At 37.6% G+C, this 18,543-nt stretch overlaps 1 non-coding gene across 1 annotated transcript; it reads left to right on the top strand.

The window, feature by feature from the left end:
* Window positions 1-7,756: 7,756 nt before the first annotated feature.
* trnae-uuc (transfer RNA glutamic acid (anticodon UUC)) lies at window positions 7,757-7,828 on the top strand. Its single transcript has one exon. It is a non-coding gene; the product is annotated as a tRNA-Glu (tRNA).
* The last annotated feature ends 10,715 nt before the right edge of the window (window positions 7,829-18,543 follow it).

Below are 18,543 nucleotides of genomic sequence, written 5' to 3'. Positions count from 1 at the left end.
TTGAGATAGATGACAGCACACTGCTGGCAGAGGCAGCTAAGTTTGAGGAGTCATATGTGGCATGTAAGTCTATACTTATTTAAAGTATTCAACGTTTCCTTTCCAGGGATAATAAAGTAAAGTGAAGCAATGTGAGTTTGTTTATATATGTGTTTATTTTCTGTTTTTCTATTTTATTTTATTTTTTCAGCAAGACGAGTCTGTCTTCCTGCTGGATGGACACACACCCTGCCTGAAGTGGACCAGAGGTGGATCTCCAAGGCCCTGTTCAGGTGGACAGCACAGGGGCATCCTGAGCTGGTATTTAGTAGGGTGAACAAACTTTGGTGGTATCCTCCACCGGTGCCACTGAAGACCAGTAATTCTCCTTCCTTGGAGAATTACTTTGGCCATCGCCTGCTGCTCTGGATGCCACGAAAACTGTGGCAAGTGAAGCTGACTTGTCCGCATCCAGACTGTCAAAAAGAACCAGACTGCATCAAAAGATCAGGCAGGTGGTTGCCATGGGTGAGATGTACTTTGTGGCATCTGAGTACCTTGCCTGCCGAAGATGTAAAAGGAAGGTCATCAGCTGGAGCCATGATCTCGTTTCCCAGCTCGACATTGGCCACAGGGTGCTGTTCCTTTGCATTCTTACTTCAAAACTTGCATGTGACTTTGAGGTAGTAACTTTGATGCGTCAGCGTGGGCTGGGAAACAGCAGCAGCCAGATCCAGCGCAAGCTACAGGAGCGTCATGTTGATGTCTGGTTGCAAACGACAGTCCAGTAACTGACAGATTGCAAGGGGATTGCCAGTGCTGTCACGTCGAGCCTAATCCTGCCTGTGACATTTGAACCTGCTCCTTCAATGCCTTCTATACCCAAGCACCGATGGCTGATGCAGGTGTATGCCCAGGATGTCCTGCAAAGGCTGGATGAGGTCAAGGCCACTATAACATCACAATATGGTCAAATCTTAAAAAAGGATTCTACCAAAAAAGTGGCCAGAAAACTAGCAGGACGCAGCTATGGCACTGCTACTTGGGCAACTAATGTTGGCAATGAGCATGGACAGGTGATCATGTCCGTGCTCACAGCGAGCGAAGGTTTTGGTCTGGGGCCAATGATAGAAGGCCTTATCAAGCGATACAGAGTGGCTGGGGTGGCTCCTCCCGAAGTGCTGTATGTCGACCGAGACTGCTGTGGCAACACTCTTTTGAGGAGGATGTTTGAAGAGTGGGGGCAAATGACCATCCGGTTAGATGTCTGGCACTTCATGCGAAGGTTTGCTGTCGGCTGCACCACCGACTCTCACCAGTTATATGCCACATTTATGAGTGGCCTCAGCCATTGTATTTTCATGTGGGACCAGGTCGACCTGGCTGCCCTGAAGACGGCTAAGCAAGCAGAGCTGGAAGCTGATGGGAAACCATCACCCGAGGCTGATGTGCTGCTCTTTATCAGTCGTAGCGAGCTAGCGCTACATTGCAGGAGAACCACTCGCGGGACCAAAGAGACCCTGGCGCTGATTGAGAGCCATGTTCAGGCCTTTGATGGAGATGCTGGTCGTGACACTCTGGGAGTCCCACTAATAAACTCAGCCCGCATGAGAGAGATTTTAAAGTCCCAGCGGAAGCATGTGGCCTGCATCCAGGATCCTGCCGGTGTGCAGCTCTACATGCAGACGGGTACTGTACTGAAGGGAGGGCACCGCGTGCCAACATACCGCTGTGCCAGAGGTTCCACTTCACTTGAGTCATTTCACTTGCACCTTAACAGATTCATCCCAGGTTAATAAATTATTTAACTGAATTATTAAATTAAGATATGATTTATACTGAAATAATTATGAGAATTGCAAGAACAGCTATTTGTGTATTTATATGAAATTTTTGTTCTGTGAATTTATTATTGTTTTTTTTTCATTTATAGGCACGCTGGCAAGTGACACCTTCTTTCAGGCATATCTTTTGGATGGGCTTGCAAGGTGGAATGAGGACCGGGCTGTGGCAGCAACAACTAATCAGCAGCAACCACATTCCTACAACCATCTTCTGCGTCATGCTGTCAACACTCTTGCAGAGGAGCTTATGGGCATGAAAATCATTCCTTATGTTGGGCCAAGAAAGTACACTGGTATATAAGGATTTTTGTTTTTAGTGACACTTTAATTTAAGTATAAACCACTGAACCACTAATTTATAATATAATATTATGGTATGTTATCTAATTGTCAATGTTTTTCTATTTTAAAGGTGAGCTTATTGGAGTGGAATATCTTTACCAGCAAACTGGTAAAGTTCTGCAGGACTACAAGTTGGCCATTGAAGAGTCAGAGACCACTGAGGTTGGTATAGAGGTGGATGAAGGTTATGCTGAACTTGAGGAGTTTCAGGACATCACTGTCCCCACCTTTGACACTGAACGGACACCTGCTGCCTCTTCACAAGCATCAGTGTCTGCAGCGTCTGCAGCATCATCTCCAACTCCTCCAGCAACCAGCCCCACGTCATCACTGTTTGTGGTCCCTCCATCACCAGTGTCATCTCCTGTCAGCAGCTCACTGCACACTCAATCAAATCTAGGACTCTTTCCTGGAGCACATAGCTGTGAGTTTTACCAAAGTATTCATAAAGATTTCGGTATTTGTTATCACACTAACTATAAATTTGTATTTATCACATTGAAAGGCATAAATACAAATTTCAAATCAATATTGACCTTTTTGATGTTGTCCCAGTGGACCGATTATCTGCAGAAACGGATCATCCAACATCGGAAGAGAACACTTCACATGATGTAAGGGCCCAGTTTATTTTTTATTTACATTTACATGTATGTAAACATAATCTGGGTTACATTGAATGTGCTTTCATGTGAATATTTGTTTTCATTGATGCTATCAAAAGTTCCTAAATTATCTTTCATTTTAGGATTCGGTTGGACCTGATAATATTGAGGGGTATGGAGCCGTGCAGGACTTGGCAGAGTTCTTGGTTGGCCTCAGAGACCACCGTCTGGCTTTGTCGGGAGAAGAGTGCATCAAGATCATCTCCCTATGGCAGGCATTGGGGGAGTATGACAGGAAAAAGACCATTTACCCACCACGTCACCAAACCAACCTAAAACAGGGACGATTCAGGGCCACTAAGAAGATTGTGGCCCCAGGTGTGGAGAGCACCAAAAGGTATGTTATATTTAGTAAACAGGGTTTACAAATTGTTTTGTAATATATATATATATATATATATATATATATATATATATATCTGAAACTGGCTGAAATATCACCTACAACTTTTTTTGTTTAGTAACCTGACACCTTCATGACTAGCTTATCTTGGTTATAACATAAATTATTAGTTGTGATTTACATTTAATTCTGACTATATATATTAGGTTGCTAAGTATGTTACATTGCTATGGACACAGTTACAACCGTACACTGGAATAATTAATTTAGCAGAAACAAAGCAATCATTTCTTAAATCGGTAAAATCATTTTGTATCAATATGTTGTGTCAAATAATTTGTCTTTTACTGTACTTTAGTAAGTAGCCATGTAATAAACGGGATAATATGCAGTCATTATTGTGAATAAAATCTGACAGGCTGACTAACAACACCCTGTAATAATTCCACAACACAGTAATCCAGTAGAGACCTGATTTATTGATATGACATTTCAACATCAATCTAAAAACAAAACAAAGAAAGAAAACATAACTATGGGCAGATATTATCAATGAACATTTAGACAACACAAAGCAAAACAGACAGAATAGGTAAGGGAAAATAAAAATAAGATCACACAATGAAAACAATCTTACATTAATAATATGTATCCTGTTGTAATTTGCAGGTGTTTCGTTGGGGCTCATAGTCCTGCACAGTGGCCTGACTGCAACCGAGTGGTGGAGGCCATTTTCACAAGGCTCTGTGCTCTCTACCCAAACGCGGTGCGCTGTGACGGAGTAAGGGTGTCCCGCTTCACTGTTGTAGCACGTGCTTACAAGCACATCCGAGAGTGCATCCTCACTAATGCTAAGGTGATGAGTGAGACACCATCCAGCTCCCAGAAGTGAACGCTGCAACAGTCACACAATGGTGAGTAAATAAGCATTGTCACCGCTAAGCCTAAACTTAAAGCAGCTAAGGGCGAATGTTACACGGCAACTTTTTTTGATAAATGCTGCTGGGCAACTTTGGTTAATATTGCCATCAACAGGCAACCAGGCAAGACACAGAGCGCAAGATTGATCTGAAGTATCCAGATTGAAATTTGTTACCCATTCTCAGTGGGGAACGTACCCAAGAAACACTTCTCAAAATTTTTTGTATCATCAGCCTCAATGTAACCATGGCTGGTTTGCAGGTCTAGAAACAAATCAACAAGAGTTCAACTTCTGTTTTCTTCTTCATTATGAAAGATAAGATTTATGACATGGATCAGCTGTCTTCAGCAGACTGCAAGAATCAATAATTCATAATACAATGTTAATCTCAATAAAGTAGCCATTTCACAAAAGCAGTAATACATTAGACGACTGCTGTGTGATCTCAGCTTTGTCATGCTGCTGCGTCATAGTCATGACAAATAGTAGTTGATCTTTTGTATTGCTTAAATGTTTATTAATATCTGTCGTTTTATGTTTCCCAGGTTCAGCAGGCGTGGCAAGTCACAGGAACAAGAGATTTTGAAGCAGTGTATCCAAGCCCCAGACGCACCCATGGCATCCTCTACAGTGCCAGGTACCTCACAGGTGATGTTCTTCAACTTCCCTTTACCTTCAGCTCTGCAACCATCAGCTCAGACACAGACATCCGGTCAAGATGTTCCTTACTCCACTCAGCAATACAGAAAGAGAAAACTGGAGAGGGAGCGCACTGGAACTGTAACAAGAAAATAATTGAAGAAGACAGATGTCATTCTTTGCAGAAAGTGTAACAAAGAGAGAAAGCCACCATCACATCTTCAGTACTTTGGCAACTGGTTCTGCAAAGAGTCTGAGACTCAATCATATGGTGAATGGAGGGCTGTGCTGCAGGAACGAGGTTATAGAAGAAAAAAAAGGGGAATGGCAACCCTCCAGCTTCTTAAAACTGCTATTTCAGCACATTATATTTTTATTTGGTTAATGTTTGCTTTATAGTGCAATTTACAAGTCTCCAACAATGACAGCTGTCTATGTGTAATTACTGTGTGTTTCCTCTGCTGCATGCCTCTGTTGGAAAAATATTTCATACCATTATATATATATGGTATGTTTATGTTTTTATTATTATCATTATTTTGTTTTTGGTATATTTGATTTACTATTTTTTTAGGGGCGAATATGTCATAATTGCGCTACTATGGTCCATTTTTGTTTTGATTTACTTTTTTTTGGCTAATATGTCAAAATTGCACTACTGTGGTAAATGTTTGTCTTGGTTTACTATTTATTATTTTCTTAGTCTGATGTCAAAATTGCACTGCAAATGTTTGTTTTGGATTGATATTTATTATATTTGTACACTGATATGTAAAAAGTTTACTACTGTGGTAAACATTTTTGGTTTACTGTTTATTATTTTTAATTGATGTGTCAAAATTGCACTACTGTTCTAAATGTTTTATTGGCTTTAAAATGTATATGGAGATTAAAAGGGGTGTTAATATTTGCCCTCACACTATTGTTATTGTGTTTGTTTTGGTTTGATATTTATTATGTTTTTTAAACTGATATGTAAACATTTTACTACGGTGGTAAACATTTTTGGTTTACTGTTTATTATTTTTAATTGATGTGTCAAAATTGCACTACTGTTCTAAATGTTTTATTGGCTTTAAAATGTATATGGAGATTAAAAGGTTTGTTAATATTTGCCCTCACACTATTGTTATTGTGTTTGTTTTGGTTTGATATTTATTATATTTTTTTAAACTGATATGTAAACATTTTACTACTGTGGTAAACATTTTTGGTTTACTGTTTATTATTTTTAATTGATGTGTCAAAATTGCACTACTGTTCTAAATGTTTTATTGGCTTTAAAATATATATGGAGATTAAAAGGATTGTTAATATTTGCCCTCACACTATTGTTATTGTGCCTTTTTGTATTCTCACAATATTTGTACATGCATATATATTTGCACTGCTGTTATAATTTTTTTATTGACTTTATATTTGCAAATAAAAAGGGTTGTTAATCTTAATCTTTGCACTAGCAATGTTTTTGTGCCTATTTCTCACTGTATTTGAAGTTGCAAATTTTTTTAAGTATTCCAGTATTACATAACATTAAAACACACACACACAAAAACAGGGACTTTCAGAAAATATAAAGATATAATGTTATACTGTAAAAAATAATATACTGTAAAAAATGAGTTAGTTAGCGCTGCGTTATTCATGTATTTTGTTATGAAAATGCACAAAAACACAAATCATGTATTTGTTGCAATGAATATTCACGTTTTGTCTGTCAAATAATTTCGACTTTTTTATCCGGTGACAGCTTGATGCTTTTGTCCATATAAGGTATTTCCTGTAGCGTGCGTCACATAGTGGTCACGAGCTGGTACTTTTACGAGTCTGTTTTGGACTTTATGCGAGAGAGCGCCCTCCGGTGTCCGGTATGAATGAAACATACATAACGTGAGAGTGTTTACTTTGGACAGTTCCCAAATTAAAGTGGGGGGACGAATTTACGTTCGATTAAATTACGGGGGAGAATGATGATTACGTACGCGTGCATCAGCAGCGTCAAAGCGGACACATTCCAGGAATTCCATCACTGTTCGGAGTGGGCCGCGAACTCGCGTCCCTGTGCGTCTTTTAGGATCTTTACCTCGACTAATGGGCGCCGGCCTTGGCGCAATGGATAGCTCGTCTGACTACGGATCAGAAGATTCTAGTTTCGACTCCTGGCTGGCTCGCTCTGTGCTTGTTTTTCTCCGACTTATTTTGTTGTTGTGTTTTTTTTTCTCTTCTCCAAAATCCAGAAGAAAAGGCAAATCTTCAGGCATTCTTCTTTTTTTCCAAAAAAGATGTCCATTCTGCACACCCTTTCCGATGTCTAGGGAAGACACGGACATGCTTCGGTATTGCCATTTGTCTCACAAGCACTCCGACAAGCTCGGCGATTAAAGGGGAAATAAACTGCAGGCTGGCAGCCAGTTGATTTTCGAATGAACAATTTCATCGCTACTCTGTAACTGCTTCATTACTTTGAAGGGTGTAATGCCATGTGGTTTTGATGTAACGGGCTTGCCATTTTGAAGCCTTATCACTAATTGCCACCTGGACATTGAGAATAAATTGTAATCTGCATTGAACTGAATGAGCGAATAATCAGCAACTTTGCGGATAAAAAATTGGTCTCACTTTCATTATTAACCTCACAATATGTCAATTTTGTACCTTGACAGACCAACGATAGGCAGATTTTCATCTAGATTACGGTTGCAATGTGTGTTTTCAGATGCATGACACAAGTATTTTCACGTGGACAAGAGCTTAATTACCAGTTCAAGGTATCAATTCAGCAATCACAGGAATCTGCCAGAAAAAACTGAACCCCCGGGGTGAGTAAAAAAAAACAGATCCCTTGAATGCATACAACACTATATAATTCAGAAAACCGTCCTTTTGGATAATTCTTGTTTTGCCAAATTATTATCACATTGTTACAGTCGCAGACCTAAAGCAACAGGCCACTACAAGATCCTGCGCCCACACTGACCACATGTATGGAAAGTGCGCCAATGGCCAGTTTAAGGTGTCCAAATCCCATATGGTCTAGCGGTTAGGATTCCTGGTTTTCACCCAGGCGGCCCGGGTTAGACTCCCGGTATGGGAACGCATGCTCCTTTTTGATTCCCTCCTCAAAAATCCAGCACATCTTCCTGCCCCAGATGTCGAGGTTCTGTCTAACATTTTGCCCCTTTGATAGCTCAGCTGGTAGAGTGGAGGACTGTAGGTTGGAGTGTTGGCAATCCTTAGGTTGCCGGCTCGAAGGAGGTCTTTTTTTCAAGTGCTCACCATTTATTTTGGTTTGGAGCTGGCTTTCTCGCAGCTGTTAGCAGAGCTTGAATTCGCAGTCCACAATTGGAAGCCAAAAGAGCTTTCACTGACCGGGAATCGAACCCGGGACGGGGCAGTGAGAGTGCCGAATCCTAACCACTAGACCACCAGGGAGGGGCTGGTGGACTGGTGGGCTGGTGGGCTTACCTCCTGATAACAAGGTGAGAATAAGCAGACAGCAATGCTTGCCACTGTCTCATCTAAAACCAACAACTCTGTAGCAATCAGGGGTCTTTACTATTGGTGGGCCAGTGGCGCAATGGATAATGCGTCCGACTACGGATCAGAAGATTCTAGGTTGACCCCTGGCTGGCTCGCTCCGTGCTTGTTTTTCTTCAGCTTATTTTGTTGTTGTGTTTTTTTTTTCTTCTTCTCCAAAATCCAGAAGAAAAGGCAAATCTTCAGGCATTCTTCTTTTTTTTCCAAAAAAGACATATTCTGCACACCCTTTCCGATGTCTAGGGAAGACACGGACATGCTTCGGTATTGTCATTCGTCTCACAAGCACTCCGACAAGCTCGGCGATTAAAGGGGAAATAAACTGCAGGCTGGCAGCCAGTTGATTTTCGAATGAACAATTTCATCGCTACTCTGTAACTGCTTCATTACTTTGAAGGGTGTAATGCCATGTTGTTTTGATGTCACGGCCTTGCCATTTTGAAGCCTTATCACTAATTGCCACCTGGACATTGAGAATAAATTGTAATCTGCATTAAACTGAACGAGCGAATAATCAGCAACTTCACGGATTCAAAATATGTCAATTTTGTACTTTGACAGACCGATGAAAGTCAGATTTTCATCTAGATAACGGTTGCAATGTGTGTTTTCAGATGCATGACACAAGTATTTTCACCTGGACAAGAGCTTAATTACCAGTTCAAGGTATCAATTCAGCAATCACAGGAATCTGCCTAAATAAACTGAACTCCCGGGGTGAGTAAAAAAAAAGCAGATCCCTTGAATGCATACAACACTATATAATTCAGAAAACCGTCCTTATGGATAATTCTTGTTTTGCCAAATTATTATCACATTGTTACAGTCGCAGACCTAAAGCAACAGGCCACTACAAGATCCTGCGCCCACACGGACCACATGTATGGAAAGTGTGCCAGAAGCCAATGGCCAGTTTAAAGTTTCCAAATCCCATATGGTCTAGCGCTTAGGATTCCTGGTTTTCACCCAGGCGGCCCAGTTTTGACTCCCGGTATGGGAACGCATGCTCCTTTTTGATTCCCTCCTCAAAAATCCAGCACATCTTCCTGCACCAGAAGTGACTTTTTGGCCAGCAGTAGAGCTACAAGACCGTGATATGTCGAGGTTCTGTCTAGCACTTTGCCCCTTCGATAGCTCAGCTGGTAGAGCGGAGGACTGTAGGTTGGAGTGTTGGCAATCCTTAGGTCGCTGGTTCGACTCCGTCTCGAAGGAGGTCTTTTTTTCAAGTTCTCACCATTTTTTTGGTTTGGAGCTGGCTTTCTCGCAGCTGTTAGCAGAGCTTGAATTCGCAGTCCACAATTGGAAGCCAAAAGAGCTTTCCCTGACCGGGAATCGAACCCGAGCCGCGGCGGTTCAATAAAAGCAATAATAATTGCTTATTATTATCCAGCCTTTTAATCATAAACCAAAATATCACGGCCGACTCGAGTGATCATCTTGGGCGATCATCTTGATCATCTTGGGCGGAGCCATCTTGGGCGTGACCAATGTTTATGACTTCCTGATGACAATCCCCCACATCGTGTACATCATACAAGGGGTTGAGGGTGGGTCCAATCACTAAAACCAACAAAGACTACTACGCTACAGTTGCCTGCTGTGAACAATAAACTATACAATAAATCTATAAACCGGAAATTCATTGTGAATTAAAACATTACATCCGCATTCGACGACAAAGTTCTATATCGATTAGGGCCAAAGTTTCGAATCGAATTCTGAAAAAGTCGTCTGACGCTGCACAAAGACCCATGCAGGGTAAATGGAGCTGCGCTGTTGAGGTCGAAAAACTGGATTGCGCCGCGGGAAACACATGTTCTGTAAAAGACATTATCGACCCTGTTTTTAAACTACACTACAGAGGACAGATGATCGGTCTGATGCAAAAGATCATCACGGCGGAATGCGACCCAAATCACGATTGTACGGGCGATAGCAAGCGGGAAAAAAATCTCAGTAGCCAAATGAAACTTGTAAGAAGTCTGAAATATACATGGCCTGATTTGACGAGTATATTTTTAACTGGGATGGACCCGGTGTATGTTTCACGTAAAATTCTGGAAGTGATGTCTGAATGTGAAGATGAGATGGACGTTAATGACGTTCTCTATCTGTGTACATCTGTAACAGATCAATGTGTGCTGTTGGCTTCCAAAAATTATGATTCTATGACCTGTGAAATTGTTGCATCGTTGGTTGATTTTATATTGGAGCAAAACATGTTAATCTGCAGAGATTTTCTATTCTGGTTAGATTCCCTGTAATGTCATATTTGTTTTTAATGACAATTTGATCATTTTCTTCACTACATCAATGTATAGTCAACAATATAGTGTTGAAATAAAAGATTGATCCACTTCACTCGCTATTCTGTTCTCTGAGTTCAGAAACTTTTTGGTTTGTTTGTTAACAATTCAATAATAATAAGCAACATATCTTATATCTGATATAAACTAGGATAATATAATGATGTTAAGTAAACGTCTCGAATGAAGACGATGTTTAAAGCAATATTTTAATACCCAAATTCACAGAAATATTGCTTGGTATGAACAAAGAGACCCACTTACACGAGACCAAAAACTGGGAAAACGAGTCGTATAGGCCCTAAGCGCAAGACCAAACCATTGCAATTAGGATGGTGAAAACTACGGTAAACAGATTCAAACAGAAAGAGCAAACAAAATCATGGAAACATATTGTTCTGGTTTCAAAGTGTAACGCTATGAAAAACATTGCGGTTTATATCTATTTATATGTGTGTGTGTGTGTGTAAAGTTCTCTAACTTGCTCTATTCTTTTTTATTCAATCTGTTTTCTTTTTATTTATTATATTATTTAAATGCCCATGCTTCGTGTACTGTGTTAACCTAACTGAGACTTGTTATAACACTTATATACCATTGCTCTTTTTGTTGTTTTGATTGCTTCCACCGTCCTCATCTGTAAGTCGCTTTGGATAAAAGCGTCTGCTAAATGAATAAAGGTAAACGTAAATATCTCACCACTCTAACAAATTTTGGGTGTACTTAGCAGGGGCTATTGTGTCTTTAGGGTATATTGTACTTATTGTCATTATGGATATTTGTACGCTTATTTTCATTTCGACATCTTAATGAACACTTACACAATTTGTCTTCGTTTGAGTAGCTAACGTTACTCGACGGTCACATTTAAGTTTTCACTGCTTACACTCACCAAAAACACCTGAAATCTGTAACTCTGTCATAATTAGGTTAGTTAAAAATACAAAAATTTAATTCCTGACACCTTTGTAACTGACTAAAAACCGATGTTTAAGCTAAACAAATGACAGAGGCACTGTGCCTAAAACTGCGAACACAAACATCACTAACTTAAATGAGCAAAATACAATAACCACCAATATGTGTTCACACAGTTAACTTTATTTAGATGATTCAGCATTAACTTAAATGAACAGATGATAATGATCACCAATATGTGTTCACACAATACATTTATTTAGATGATTCACGGAAATAAAACGACTCTTGAGTTGTTAGAAGAAAGAAAAATGTGTACTGACATAACTGCGAAAATGACTTAAGGGCCCTATGAATCGGTTCATTGAACCAAACTGTCCAAATGAATCATTTTCAGAAGTGAATCGGACTTTGCATCAGTAAAACAGATCACAGAAAAGAGCTTTGCAAAGGTGTATGATGGGTATTGTAGTTCCCTGACCTGAAGATCTACATAGCTTGAATGAGGTATTAGTTAAATCTATTAAATTGAACCCCTTTGTAAAACAAAAACATATAATACATATAATAACAATAAATAACTGTTAACACATATTTAGACTAAACGACTATATTCAAGAATAATACGATATACTGTACATGTGCTAAAACAGGCTAAAATAGGGTTGGCTATGCTGTAATGGAGCAACCGTTGTTATGTTATCTTGTGAACCATTAGGATGCGTGTGTCCTGAAACCAAATAATTGTCTTTATCTTTAGAAAAAGACAATCGTGTCCTGCTGCTGTGGTCTGAATATCCAGTCTGTCTCCATCAGGAAATGATGAAGACCCATCATCAGACCCTGTTCTGGAGATTGTGTGTATGTTTGTTTATTTTACAGACATATTTCATTATAAAACTAGGTAAGCAGGGCCTTGTAATAATATGGTAAACATGTCATAAGTCGGTCAATCGTGCATCCAGAGTTTATCTTACTACATCTCTATAATAAATTTCTGCAACGGCTATACTTGTCACGGTGCTTTCAAGTCGGGGTCTGGTGGTTGTTTTAAGAGCAAACCCTTGTTTGCCAAACTAGTGTTAAGCGACACTGTCCGCATTTTTAAAGTTAAAGAGGATAATGAACACTTTCACAATCTATTATTGACAGAATGCATAAGCAGTGTTAGGGTCAACTAGTTACATATAGCTAAATTATATCATTTGATTACAAAAATAAAATGTAATCAGTTACAGTCACAGAAAAAATTATTAAATTGCGGTTAATTATGAAAATGTTACATCTGAATATTTTTTCACACACGTACAGATTTAATTGATATATTTCGTAAACCACCTTAACTAACTCTAACTACTCTATGTATTTAATCTCCAAGCAAATCTGATTTTGTGGTGGTTGTGCTTTAAAATGAAATCACGATCACAATCCTAATTTAAGTGATGAAGAATTTTGAAAAGTCTGATGGTCATTAGTTGTTGAGCACTGTTAACCCCGTCCTGTTTACACGTTTCAAAAGATTAACGGTTGAAAACATTACAAGTCTTAAAACATGTAATCAAATGTTATCAGTTACATTACTTTTTTTAAAGAAATTTATATAGTTGTGCAACCTTTTAGATTTTAAATAGGTTCATTTGTGATCTATAACCTATTGCAAAGTTCATAGTAACTTCCCCAAAACTGTGCGTAAAATAATTCCCCCCAAGGTCTCAGTTACAGCTAAACGTTAAAACAAAAGCTTAAGGTCCTTGTCGGCAGTTTTGTGAGGAATGTGTGTGAAAACCGCGTGGTTTGAAAGAAAAATGTTTTAGCTTATATATGTGATTTTACTACAAACTATAAGCAATCTAACTAAGAAACCTAATATGTTTTTATTTATTTTTTATTTTCCAACCAAACCGGTTGTTCGCAGTTAAAAAGTCATAAGAATGTTTATTGTGTTTTGAAAAGAAAGTAAGTTATGATATATAAATAATATATTTTTTATTGTTTAACATCAACCACAATGCGTTTATGTATTTCTTCTGCTTCATGTATGCAACAGTTACCGTACACACATTCAAGAGAAATGCATAAACTCAGTTGTTTTAAACAATCTAAACCAACTAGTCTGTCATTAAAAAACTCTTAAATTTTTTTCTTCACGCATCTATTTTCATCTGTCTCTGGACTCTTGCTAAAACATTTGAGTGCTGACATGAATCCTACATGAAAGCTAAAAAATTATACTTTTTAAACTATTTAAAAAAAACATCATGGTTAACAACACCATTTGGAAAGTGATAAAGGCCATCTAATCTATTGTATAAAGTTCTGTGAGACATTTGTCGCAACAAACACTTTTGGTTTCAAAGAAAACTTATGACAACTCATTTTCAATCTAATATGGGTATTTTCGTGTTTGTGACCTATTTTGTTTGTTTGTTTGTGTATTTATGTACCTGTTTGAGTGTATATTTGTATTTGTTTGGTTACATGTTCATGTTTTCTGTATGTCTACATTTGTATCTGTGTGTGTGTGTGTGTTTGTTTATGATTGTATGGTTGTGTTTGCGTACTTGTTTGCATTCTCAGTACATCTATGTTGAGGTTGAAAGATCTATGGGTTAATAAAAATTATAAATGTAACTAAAACAAAACTAAATTAATTTGAATTAAACTACATTTTTCTATGGTCTGACTTGTTAAAAGATTTCACATCCTTTTGACCAGTAAATGAACTTTCAGCTAACCTTGCAATCATCATAAAGTCATAAAGTCGAAATTGTCATCCCTTTGATCACGGAATACACAAACAATTTTTTACTTTAGCTGACCAGCAGCACACCATTTACAACACCAGAACCCCGTTTACAGTCTTCGCTGACATGGTCGTAAAAGTTAACACAAAGACACCAGACGCGTTTCTACGCACTACTAGAGTTGAAATATTTAGCCTTTCCTGTAATGTTGTAAAAGTTTCTTTGGCAAGAAAAGCCCATCTTGACATATCACATTCATTCCTGTTTAATATTTGTGTTTGCCTAAACGCATGTTTTAATTGATATAGCAATGATATAGCAATGATAGAAGTTAATATTGACAACATAAAAGACGTGTTCAAGGGTTTAGACTACTAAAGTATGTGTGAGTGACTTATTAAAATTAAATAAAACAACACTTTTTCCAACAAGGAATTTTGTTGAGATGAAAAAATTAAATCGTATAGGTAAACCTAATTTTATAGTAAAAACATCGGTCTAATATTAAAACCAGGTAGAATGTTTTCATCGAATGAGAACTGATGTGTTGTTATTAAAAACATGACTTTGTTTAATTCTTTTAACATACATTTAAACCTTTGCGACCAACGTTATTAGGGTGGTTGGGGAAGTGTTAGTGTGTGTTTTTTATTTTTTATTCGATGCTTTAAACATTAAAAACATAAAGACGTACATTACTGGTAGATTTACAAATACGGTCTGAGATTACACTCAATTTTTGTTCACACTCTGTACATCATAAAACAAAATAAATGTAAAATAAATAAAACACTTAAGAAAAAATAAAAATATAATGATAAAGAAAATGTAGTGGGGGGTAACAGATTTTCACATTAAGAAACCAAAGTCCTCTAATGAAGAATACAAAAGTCTTGGTTTGGGACTTTTCATGCCTTTTAACGCCCCCAAATACATCACAAATTCCACTTTAAACGCCACAAATCGTGGGGGACTTTTTGAAAAACATACATTTATGAATCTAGAATTTCGTGCCAGAAGTTAATAAGTTAATAAGAAGTTAGTAAGTGTGAGTGGCTTATTAAAATAAAATAAAACATCAAGGTCTTTTGTTTAGATTAAAAATAAAGAGCATAGAATACCAGAAAGTACATCTAATCATCCGTCCGTTTATACTACAGAAATGATTGTCATATTTTTGGCTCTTCAGTGGGGTTGAACACATTAAAGTAGTCATATGTTCAGACTCATTTTCAGTACTATCAAGTTTAAAGAGTGGTGAAGCTTCTACTAGACAAAGCATTTTGTCACACATTTTACAGAGTTTGTTCAGAATACAAAAAATAACAAAGATTTATTTTTGTATGGATATCCCACACATATAGTTGATGAAAGTAGTGGACCAGATAAAAGTGGACCATTAAAATGTCAGACATCTTATTTAATACTCCAATGAGTAAATTAGAAATAAAAGGTCTAATTAAAAATAAATAAAAATAAAAAGATACGTGTCAAATTAAATGGGTTGGTTAGAATAAATGCCAGCATTTATATAATATTCAATGACCGGTTGGAAATGAATGGAGAATTTTTGGGAATAGAAGAGAAGATCTCGCCATAGAATTGGACACATTGCACTTTATCAGTCATTATTTATAAGATAAAATACATGTGTCTGGACTTTGTGTTAAATGTGATATTGTGAAACAGTTGAACCTATTTTAATAAAATGTAAAAGACATGACAACGAAAGATTACAACTTACAGAAGCATTTAATATAGCAATAAATCAGATCTCATTTTAGATTTTGTTAAATAAAGATGTGGCTATAGAAATGTTTCACAGAATAAGCATGGGGGAAGGAAAGTATGTGTGTGTGTGTGTTTTATATATATATAACACCCTTTGAAATTAGTTAGTTTCACAAGCCAGTTACAAGCATTTCAAAACCTGTTAGATGTTTTTACAACCGCTTGATGTCTAACTGATATGTAGACGCCTGTAATCACACAGACACCGACACATTTGGGTTTCGGTGCTTGAGATGACCGAGATGACGTCTGGTTTATTTACTAGATAACGCGACACAAGCTTGACAGAAGGAAAGTGTGTGTGTGTGTGTGTGTTAATTGACATAGCTTGAGAAATTAAGCTTGACAAAAATAAAAAAATATATCGACGGAGATAGTCTAAATTTAGACTAGTCATAGATTAAAGTAATTAACTTAACACATTAAAAACAAATAACGCTTTTTCAACTATGTTTTTTTTTTTAAAACTAGCCTAAAAGTAAATAAAAATCGTATAGGTCTACATCATTTAACAAGTAAAAATTGACCATATGTTTAAACGGATATAAAGTTTTCACTAATTAAGGACTGATGTCTATTTATTAAAAACTACTTAGTTTAATTATTGTAACGTTTAAATCTATTTAATGCTGCTATCACGCCTCCTGCCCGGCCCTCTCTAGCGCTGGAGGCGTGGTTTTTTTTCCGGAGCATTCCCGAGCCTCATTCTAACTGTTCATCGGTGCCGAGAGGTTGTTTTACGGACGCTTCACAATTCTGCCGGAGGATCTTTTTTTTTTTTTTTTCGTCTAACAGTCTCGCTTTTTAAAATTGTAGTTAGTGGTAAAGTACTGCATAGATTTGACAAGTATCTTGTCTGATGTAGGCTATTTTCTTTTAGATTCGCGTAAATGCCTAAGTTACCTATTTTTTTTCTTTTGTTTTAACTTTTCACCCGACGTGACAAACGCCTACTTTCTTGGTTTATAACATTGCTTTACGTTCGCTTCTTTTTTTTTTTTTGGAGTCGAGCTAACGTTACCGGAGACGTCATAACACTTTGCTGTGAGATCTTTTTTTCTTTTATTTAACTCTTGTCAGTAAAATTTTAGTTAGTGGTAAAGTACAACATAGTTTTGACAAGTATCTTGTGCTGGTGTTTTAAAGACGGGGTCTGGTGTATTTTATTTTAGATCCGCGTAATGTCTACCATCTTTTTTCTTTTGTTTTAACTTTTCACCCGACGTGACAAACGCCTACTTTCTTGGTTTGTATCGCTGCTTTACATTCAATTCTTTTTTCAGTTTGAGGTAAGGTACAAATGCTAAAACTCTATTACCTAGTTGTCTTTATTTTCTAACTGGTAACAAAACACCATTTTTAAATTGTAATGCTACAAGCTCTCACATCTTTTTCACGTATTGCTTAACGAAAACATATCTGATAGTTTTGACTCGTTTGGTTGTATCAGATAAATAACCAGTAACCTAGTTTTATTTCATTTGTAACAACTTTAACAACGTTGTTACACTTTTCCAACTACGAAAATGATCATTACATTGTTTCCATTGCTGCTATGCGTTTATAACCTTTTTCTTGAAATACACTGTTTATTTAAAACCTTAATAAAATCTTCCCTTACACCATTTTCATGATTTCGCCCTGATTTTTAAACTTTTCAAAGTTTAAAAAAAGCACATAGCTTCCCACAACTTCTCCCCCCTCCGAAATTCCTCCTTGGTTCATAAGTTCATATTAAGGTCACTGGAGGGTGTACAGGGAGGGGAGGGGGGGGTTGGGGTGTACAAACAGGTGTCCAGAACAGATGGCTTTTATGACCCTCATCAATCAAATTTTTGGAGACAAGGTGCACATTACCCTCTCCGATGTGCCACTGAGTTACAATCAAATACAGAATCTTTATATATAGATATGTTTGCACTTAATCCTAATCTGCCAAATCCAAAAAGCGGCACTCGGATTTGAACCGTGGACCTCTTGATCTGCACTCAAACGCTCTACCACTGAACTATGCCCCCACATCTTTGCAGAAAAAATGCTCTTTCATTAAGCTATACCCCTACAGACTTCTGTGCTTCGAGCCAAAGATTAAGTTAGATCCTACGATTCAACAATATCAAACACTGACTCCTTCACTGTAAACTCAGGTCTTGGGTTACTCCAAATCAGAATCAGCAACTCTACAACTCAAAACCTCCAAATAAGACAAGTCCAAAGGGGACACCCAGATTTGAACTGTGGACGACTTGATTACAGACTCACTTTGAAATCATGTCGTTGATTATGTCAAGCAAGAAAGATCCAAAACGTATACCTATTGATCTGCAGACAAATGCTCTGTCGTTGAGCTATAACCCCGTACTGCATGAGCACAAACCTCAAAAATGAATTTATGTCAATGATTTGTTTATTCCTAATATGCCAAGCCCAAATTAGGCACATGGAATGAACCTGGGACCTTCCTAAAAGGCAGGAAGATATTGCTACACATACTCCTAACATGCCAAATGCAA

This window comes from Carassius carassius, chromosome 38 (assembly GCF_963082965.1).
Source record: "Carassius carassius chromosome 38, fCarCar2.1, whole genome shotgun sequence".
NCBI classification, from domain to species: domain Eukaryota; kingdom Metazoa; phylum Chordata; class Actinopteri; order Cypriniformes; family Cyprinidae; genus Carassius; species Carassius carassius.
Note: the sequence above shows the minus strand (reverse complement) of the source record. Positions and strands in the feature narration are given on the sequence as shown.